General features: G+C 34.1%; 1 long non-coding RNA gene across 2 annotated transcripts; it reads left to right on the top strand.

The window, feature by feature from the left end:
* Positions 1 to 180: 180 nt before the first annotated feature.
* LOC137622856 (uncharacterized) lies at positions 181 to 2,110 on the top strand. 2 transcript variants are annotated; one of them, XR_011040501.1, is made up of 4 exons: positions 181 to 331; positions 1,077 to 1,360; positions 1,693 to 1,740; positions 1,937 to 2,110. It is a non-coding gene; the product is annotated as an uncharacterized lncRNA (long non-coding RNA). The 2 variants fall into 2 exon arrangements; XR_011040500.1 differs by having other exon boundaries at positions 182 to 331; positions 1,273 to 1,360.
* The last annotated feature ends 7,018 nt before the right edge of the window (positions 2,111 to 9,128 follow it).

Below are 9,128 nucleotides of genomic sequence, written 5' to 3' on the forward strand. Positions count from 1 at the left end.
TGAATATTAGAATTTCATATTCTTGCATTTTATCGACATTTTCTTATTTACAGGTATGTGGAATTCCAATGTTAGAAAACTTCCAATTAGGCTAAGGTAAGGACTGCCTCTTTTTTTTTTCTTTTCTTTTTTCTACCCGATTGATTAACTAAATGATTAAAAAATTGATTGGAATCATTGATGATGAAAGTTAAATATGCTTTGTAATTTTATGACAATATCTTAGATGTGAAAGTTTAATTTAGTATCTACTTTTAGTTTAAAAAATTCCTTTCTATCTACAGGAAGGAATGTTCTCGGAAGTCTTGGACTAGCCTCTATACTGCACAAGGTAAGGCTTGCAGTTTCATATTATTGTTATAAGTAACTTGCATGACTTTGAAGTGGACTAGATTTTTTTATGCTTTTAATCAGTTCAATCTATTTATATGCAGTGGTCTATTGTAGTCCCTTTCCCCGAATGTCGAGAACCTTTTTTGTCACTTATTCTCATTGAGAGTTTGAACGTTGGCACCAGCCTTTAGTTGCCCAAAGTTTAGTAACACAATTGAAGAAATGCTAAAGTCTTGAAATATTCCCAGCAGGTTTTATTTGTAATGTTATTCTATAGTTATCTCAATTTTATTGTGCACTGGACAAATTTTCTTGTCAGAATTGAATGCATTTTGTCCAATGTTAGAAAATTTTAATATCAAATTTAGACTAGAATTGGGTTTGACGTTAGTTATTGCCAGTTGCCACTTTTCCCTTCAAGGGTGAAAACCAAGATTCTAATGTGTATGAATTGTCGAGTATATAATCATGGCTGGCACTGGTTTGTAAAGACACTGGAAACCTTTTGTTTTTTATATGCATGGTTAAAAGCCGCTCATGAATGGCAGAGGCAAGGAACAGTGACTTTGCCCTATCACGCAAGACAATGCCTTAAAACCTGACCAAACCTGGCTAATACAACCCTGTTGTCATTGAATTTTCTTTATAACGCCTAGTAGAAGAATGGAAAATTTTCACAGATCCTTTTCCTAACTAGTAAATTCTAGCAAATACATCTTGAAATTATTTTCATTTATTTTCAGCCTTCAATCCCCTTCTACAAAGACTAGAAAGCATACTCCAGTACATTTCAATAATTAGCATGATGACGTAATTTCTGTCAGATGGTTGATTTTTATCTCGATCCATGTTTGAAACAAAGCCTGAGATTTGTCGTAGAGTAACCCCTTAATGAAGAGTGACACTTTCGTTAACATGTGTACTGTATTCCTTTTTAAGGCTTCTTATGACGAGTCTTGTATGGAATTCTGCACAACTGCCTTTACTAAAAGCTGATTTACTATGTTTGGAATGCCAAGTTTATTGGGTGAGCAATGATATCTTCTGTTTTGCAAGTGGAGAATGTAATTTTTAAGATTTATTCCAAGAAATATTGATTTTTTTATTCTATTAGAAATTTTTTCTATATTTTTGCATCTAATTTGATTAAAGATTTTTTTAAAACCTATCTTGAAGTTACTATTCTATCATAGCTATTTTTATTTATCCACTTATTTTATTAAGGTGTAGTGATGACACCTATGTACTTATTGACAAGTAATGATTGTAAAAGTATTCGTACTGCCTGAAGTAATCAGTTGAATATTTCATGCTATATGAAGAAGACAGGAACCTAATATTACATATGTACTATTACAGGAAACAGGTGGGTCCAGACTGGATCAAAAGAAGTATAGATTCTTGCTGGTGAGTGATGATTTTTATTGTTATTGTACTGTTTAGTTTTGAAGTTCCTTAACATTTATATGATGACTTTATTTGCTATCTGAGGTCCATGTTGACAAACCTTACCACGTTTTTTTACTGATTATTTTGAAAGTTACATTGCCTTTTGAAAGAAATATGAGCAGAGTAGTAAGTTTTTGAAATCCTTTGTCTACAGATTTGATGGTGAAGAAACTAATAGCAATGTGGAGGTTGAAGTCTCCTTCTCTGGAGTTTGTGAAGTGGAGGATTTTCTTCACTGATATGGAGAGTCTTCAACACTTCAGTTAAGGAAGTCAGAACAGTTAATATCATTATTACTTTGCACTTGATAATAAATTGAATAAATTAATGTATTATGGTATCATTTCCATCATCCCTAATGTTATTCTAAGGTGTGTATCATTTATTTTACCCTTTTAATCCCTATTTATTTCACATCTAGATTTTATTGTATGAAAGTGGTGCGATTTGTATTAAAGGTTAAAATGATACTAAATGGTGTGAGTATACAGATATGATTGAATGATTTTCGTTATATAGCGCTGAATGGCCTTTGATGCCCCAGTGCTTGGCTTAATGCCTAAATCCTATATTCAATTCAATCATGTGTTGCAGTTGGAAATTTATCGAAATAGAGAGCACTAGTACATCAAAAAAATGTTTGTATAATGTGACTAGACAGTATTGTAAAGTACTCTGTCCTGTCAAAATTGAAGTTTCTGATCCAGGTATATTTTGCATAATCACATCAATTTGGTATGGCTGAAGTTGCTTTTGAGTTCCTCACCAGACAATTTTGGTAGCAACATTCATGGATAGGCACTAGCCTATGGTATTGTTCCAAGTATCTTTTGAAGAGATGCTACTGGATTGTGGAGTAGTGCTTCAGTTGCTGTTGAAAAACTCGATAAATCTGGACCTATGGCCAGTTGTCATTTATTCTACAGTACACAGGAACAGATGTACGGTATATTTAATGGCAGCAGTAATTTTAATTTGATCAAATATAGATGCTACTTTGCTAGGTGCAAATGTTTGACCAATGGTTACGGGTACATTTGATAACCAAAGATCAGTTAGGTGTTCAATATTAAATGTATGATTCAAACATCCAACTTTATCATAAGTCTATAGCACTAGTGTATGGGTCATGACTACTCATGGTCCCTGGGAAAACTTTGATTAGTGCTTTTAAATCTATTCGTAAGTTGCTTCAAGGTTCTACATTCCTCATGAAATTTAATTTTGAGGTATATTCAAATGAATCAATTGTATAAAAATGACATGGTTCGAATTGGCTCCTGAGAAACACTTTCTGCCATATTATTGGACGAAATTGTGTTGTGTAATTTATTTATACCTGATAGGGCTATGTGTTGTGTGTTATGTCAGGGGTGCAGCCAAAGGATGCCCGAAGAAGTAGAGAGTAGAATTCAAATAAGTTTTTTAATTAATGGTTAATCTTGCCATGCACCAACCCTCTTCAATAATACCTTGTCAACATAACAGAATATTCGGGGTTGACATACAGTATGTCAAATTTATTACCACTATAATCTGGCATATTCTTTATATATTCTGTCCTCATACACCTGATAACAGAGGTTACCCATCAATTCTTTGCTTAAGGGGTTAACTACTACACTGCAATTATTTAGTGGATTCTTGACCTCTTGGTAAGGGTAGGAGAAGGATGCAACTAATCAAGTTTATGCCATGTCAATCATGCCAATAAACATATACTGATCTCAAATACATTTGTATATGTTCTTTAGTTTTTTCTTCTCGCTTTTGGTGTGTGAAGTTTATTTCCATGTATTAAAATCTTGTTCCACCGATCTTTTTTGTCGAGTAAATAGCCTTTAGAGAACAAACCTTGAGCCCATCTTGCCATCTCAGAATATGAAAAAAATAAATAATTCGGGTCATTTCAGGTATCTTGTCAAAGTAATTCAGTTAATATCGCTATGTGGGAATGTGGTGAGGTTATATGGAGTTGGTGGAAGGTTGTTGCAAGCAGTGAGAAAGTTTCTACAAAGGTAGTAAAGCGATGTGTTAGGATAGGAAATGAAGTGAGTGATTGGTCTCCGGTGAGAGAGGGTCCTGAGACAGGGATGTGTGATGTTGCCATGGTTGTTTAATTTGTGTTAGTGGTGAAGGAGGTGAATGCTAGAGTGCTTGGACGAGGATTGAAACTGGTAGACGAGAATGACCATGAATGGTAGGTAAATCGGTTGTTGTTTGCAGTTGATACTGTACTGGTTGCAGACGCGAGAAGAGAAGCTTGGCCGTTTAGTGACAGAATTTGGAAGGAGTGTGTGAGAAGGAAGTGAGAGTTAATGTGGGTAAGAGTAAGGTTATGAGATGTACGAGAAGGGAGGGTGGTGTAAGGTTGAATGTCATGTTGAATGGAGAGTTACTTGATGTGGTGGATCAGTTTAAGTACTTGGGGTCTGTTGCAGAAAATGGTGGAGTGGGAAGCAGACGTACGTCGAGAGAGTGAATGAAGGATGCAGTGTTGGGGGCAGTTAAGGGAGTAGTAAAAAAGAGAGGGTTGGGCATGAATGTAAGGAGTTCTGTATGAGAAAGTGAATGTACCAAACTGTGATGTATGCGATCGGAGTTGTGGGGAATGAAAGATGACAGAGACAGAAATTGAATGTGTTAGAGATGAAGTGTCTAAGGAGTATGGCTGGTGTATCTCGAGCTAGATAGGGTTAGGAACGTAGTGGTGAGGGTGAGAATGGGTGTAGGAAATGAGTTAGCAGCTAGAGTGGATATGTATGTGTTGAGGTGGTTTTGGCCATGTTGAGAGAATGGAAAATGGCTGTCTGCTAAAGAAGGTGATGAATGCAATAGTTGATGGGAGAAGTACAGAGAGGAAGGCCAAGGTTTGGGTGAATGGATGGAGTGAAGGAAGCTCTGGGTGATAGGAGGATAGATGTGAGAGAGGCAGAGAGAGCTGCTAGAAATAGGAATGAATGACGAGCGAGTATGACACAGTTCCGGTAGGCTCTGCTGCTTCCTCCAGTGCCTTGGAAGACCGCGGAGGTAGGAGCAATAGGGGATTCAGTGTTATGAAGCTTTATATGTGGTGGATAACGGGTTAGGTGGGGGTGTGGCACCCCTAGCAGTACCAGCCGAACTCAGTCGAGTCCCTTGTCCGGTTGGGAGGAACGTAGAGAGGAGAGGTCCCCTTATTAGTTTCATTTGTTGATGTCGGCTACCTCCCAAATTGGGGGAAATGCCTTGGTATATGTATGTATTTATCGCTATGTCGAAATGTTTCTCATTCAAATTATCAATACTTTAACTTGAATTGTCTCATTACCAACATACTGGATAGAATATTTTCATAACGCAATTTATAAAATCCTTAGAATCCATGAGAGATATTTTTGAGATATTTTTCTACTAGTCGCAATGCCAATTCTTAAGGTTTTCAGTTAATTGAATTCACTATATGACCATTTTGTTTTTTCAACTTGATGCACATCTTAGAGAATCTTCATGTTTAATCAGATCCAATGAATTAAAGCATATTCTTCATCATTGAATACATTTGATGATATCGGGGTTAATTTTCCCCTTTTTCTAGCTTCTTGTAACAGCAATTGTTTTTAAATTCATTCGTTGCTTAGATCTAAATTCACTTTTCTATTTGTAGTTTACATCTTTGCTTGAAGGTACACTCTGACATACTGTTCTATCTTGTTTCTCTTCCTCTGGTTTTTTTTTTCCTTATCTTATTTTCAAGTTTCTATAGTTTTTGAAAGATTTATTTTAACGTTCTTAAACTTCGTGTGCTTTTTCCTTATTTCCTCTCTCCTCGTTGGGCTGTTTTCTCTGTTTGAGCCCTTTGACTTACAGCCTCCAGCTTTTCCTACTAGGTTGGAAAATTCGTCTAATTTTAGTTGATCCTTCTGATGGTTTCATCCTACTGGTAGATTTTTTTCTTTTAAATTAAGTTTTTAAGCATGAGTCATTTTCTTAACTTTGGGATCAGGTTTGTAAGCATAAGTCGTGTTCTTAATTTTAGAACCATCGGGTTTAAAAATAACTAAATGATTATTTTGATATTAGTGTGTTGGGGTGTGTAGCAGCAGGAGTTGAATCTGCCGAGTAAGCAATGATGTTTCCAATGCTTTATTCCAATTCAGCAATTCTTGTTTTATGTTCTCATATTGCAACGCTTCTCTTCCATAACTCCATTTTTTTTTATATTTTCATCTTCGCGTCTTTTTTTTTTTTCATTGCAATTTTTGCTTCATTTACACGTCACACCGCCAAAGAATTGTCTATAATTGCTTCACTAGTGTTAGCATCTATTAGGTCACTTCTTGTGGTGTTAACTCGCAAAATGAGAGAGAGAGAGAGAGAGAGAGAGAGAGAGAGAGAGAGAGAGAGAGAGAGAGAGAGAGAGAGCGCTGATACGTCTACAGTACACTGGCACGTCCAACCAATACAATATGAAAAAGTAAGTTTTTGGGCAGTTGCTGAGAAGTTCGTGCTCAAATTAATGTAAGAATTAGACGAGTCCTAAGTCTACGTCAAAAATCAGCTGAGAGAGAACGGACTCAATTGAATTTGAAAGGTTCTCAGAAATGCTGCCTACGAGATTGGTGTTGCTGCTACTGCTTTTCCTAGAAGACGGCAGCACAGTTGTTGCACAATCAAGATATGTTAACGATTTTGGTTGTTTGCGTCTAACATTATTTGATATATATATATATATATATATATATATATATATATATATATATATATATATATATATATATATATATATATATATATATATTATATATATATATATATATCTATTGAGTTTGAACGTGATATCAGCCTTTTAGGTAATTAACTTGGAATTCTACACTGACTACATGTCTACATCACAATGTTAACAATATGTATATATATATATATATATATATATATATATATATATATATATATATATATATATGATAATGATAATTATTATTATTATTTGCTAAGCTACAACCTTAGTTGGAAAAGCAGAATGCTATAAGCCTATGGGCTCTTTCAGGGAAAATAGCCCAATAAAGAAAGGAAACAAGAAAAAATAAAACATTAAAATAAGTGTCTCCTATATAAACTATAAAAAAAACTTTAACAGAAACAAGAGGAAGAGAAATAAGATAGAGTAGTGTGCCCGAGTGTACCCTCAAGCACTCACAAAGGCCCTTGGTAACAATGTAATACATTTCTATTCACCATTGTTGTCATATCATAGACAAATCATCTTGACCTTGAAATTGCTTCACATTTCTCCTGTAGCTAAATTGTTGTGCCGAAATTTAGCGATTGTATCAATACTATTTAACAACGTAAATCAAACAAATCATGAAATAAAAGTTCTCTCTCTCCCTCTCTCTCTCTCTCTCTCTCTCTCTCTCTCTCTCTCTCTCTCTCTCTCTCTCTCTCTCTCTCTCTCTCTCTCTCTCTCTGCCTGCATGCAACCTAAAATTGTTTCATTTGTATTGTACTTTATCAAGGAATAATTTGGTTTACCGGTAGTTTTTTTTTTTTTTTTTACCTTGTATTTCATTTTTTTTAAATGTAGGATACATGTGCAAATAAAACAATTTTTCCTTTAAACATATCCTCGGTATTTTAAACCTGATAAAAATCTAAATATTATTTTAGATCATCTGAAATGAATTTAACAATTCCAAGCCAAAATGTTCCGTAACTCCACACATCTACAGAATTGACAAATGTATGCGTTAGTTTAATGTACATACAACTGAGAACATCATATTTTTGATAACTGTGAAGCTTATTAGATTAAATGGCGGTGTAAACCAGTTCTGACTAGCTCCCTGTCTTCTGCTCTGACTTCTAAACTCGTATCCGCAAAATAAGTTTGCTGGCACTATATCGCATATTAAATATTTGCAAAGCTTTTAAGCTTATACTTACTACTGCAATTCAGTTTATTTTACCTGTACCATCAACAACATTATTAATGGAATTATTAATTTTTACTTTTATCCCATTCTACCTTTAAATTATTTGGGATAACACCTTGCTATAATCAATTTTGACCAGCTTTTTTTATTTGTAAATTCTTTCATATCACTTAATTTATTTTTAAAATTGTCCGAGTAACTTTCTTCAGGAAAAAAAAGCAAGAAGATTGTCGATAAATGTTTATCTTGAGTAGCATACAACTCCTTTGGTTTGGTTTAGATACGACAGTTAAATGCGTGCAAGAATGTAAAATATTTGTTGAACACATAGGAAACAGTAAAGATGTCCTTCTCTAGCTAGGAAAGCATATACACGGATTTCCTGGAAAATATAATTAACGTATGCCTCTCAGAATGGGAAAACATCACCAGCTGATGTAACGATTTTTTTTTTTTTTTGCAAGGACTGCTTTCCTAGTCCCACTTTCATGGGAAAACCAAACTCAATTTGTGTTGTTTGATCGTTTGTAGGTCTAGTTCTATTTTCTTTGAGTGTGTGTGTGTGAGAGAGCGAGTTACTTTAAAGCAGTGGTTCTTAAACTTTTTTGCCTTGCGCCCCCTTCTTCGTTAAGCACAGGTCCCACGCCCCCCCCCCCTCCCCACCCTTGAAATTTTTGCCAAAGTAGAAAGTACCGTATGTATGTATATATTGTTTTTATAAACAATATGTTGCGTTTTGTATGCTAATATACTTCATTGTTTATGTGAGTATATGGATGAATGATAGATTTTTATTTCATTGCTGTTGATTTTTTATAGAAATGCACTGTACTATATTTCAATAAAAATAAACATTGTTCATAGAAAATGAGTAAAATAAATATATTATGATGAAACAAAATTTTATCATAATCTTTTTTCAAACTGTTTTAGCATTATACAGATTACAGTTATTACATTGATAGAAAATACTAGAAAAAATACTAATTACTGCAAAAATAAACATAATTTTTAATCTTAATACAATCATTCATGGATCATGACCACATCAAAAAATATTACACATCCTCCTTAGTAATTGATTTATCCATATTTATGTAGTATTGTAAAACAAAAGACATCAGAATTACTACATTTTTATTTTCATTGTTACTATTTTAACTACTTGCGTCCCCCTTGAAAGCTCCTGGCGCCCCCCAGTTTAAGAATCACTGCTTTAAAGAGAGCAGAAAATAATTATTATAATTAACACGATAGGTCTTCATTATTATATTTGTTGTTTAAAGTATCACCAATAAGTTAATGCAATTAAATATGGACAAATATTCTCATAAACACACACACACACACACACACACACACACACACACACACACACACACACACACACACACACATATATATATATATATATATATATATATATATATA

This window comes from Palaemon carinicauda, chromosome 29 (assembly GCF_036898095.1).
Source record: "Palaemon carinicauda isolate YSFRI2023 chromosome 29, ASM3689809v2, whole genome shotgun sequence".
NCBI classification, from domain to species: domain Eukaryota; kingdom Metazoa; phylum Arthropoda; class Malacostraca; order Decapoda; family Palaemonidae; genus Palaemon; species Palaemon carinicauda.